Source organism: Montipora foliosa, chromosome 10 (assembly GCF_036669935.1).
Source record: "Montipora foliosa isolate CH-2021 chromosome 10, ASM3666993v2, whole genome shotgun sequence".
Classification (NCBI taxonomy): domain Eukaryota; kingdom Metazoa; phylum Cnidaria; class Anthozoa; order Scleractinia; family Acroporidae; genus Montipora; species Montipora foliosa.
This window is the reverse complement of record NC_090878.1, coordinates 33,871,214-33,871,524: the sequence shown is the minus strand read 5'-3', so window position 1 is coordinate 33,871,524 and position 311 is coordinate 33,871,214.

The following is a 311-nucleotide window of genomic DNA, read 5'->3' as shown; positions in this document are numbered from 1 at the left end:
GTTCATTAAATGCGGCTAAGCCCAGTCATGTCACCAAGGAGATTTGTTATCGTCGACTGAAGGCTATTGAAGTTGACCAACTGCGCGCGGACCTGCAGAATTCTGATCTATGCCAAAAAGAATATGCTGATTTGAATGAGTTGTCTCTGGCTTACACGTCGACACTTTCATCCTTGCTAGACAAATATGCGCCTCTTCAGAAAAAGACCTCTGTGGTCAGGCAGCGTGTCCCGTGGTTTAATAGCGAGATTAAGGACACAATCAGGTCAACGAGGAAAGCTGAGAGGAAATGGCGCAAGTTCAGGTCTTCA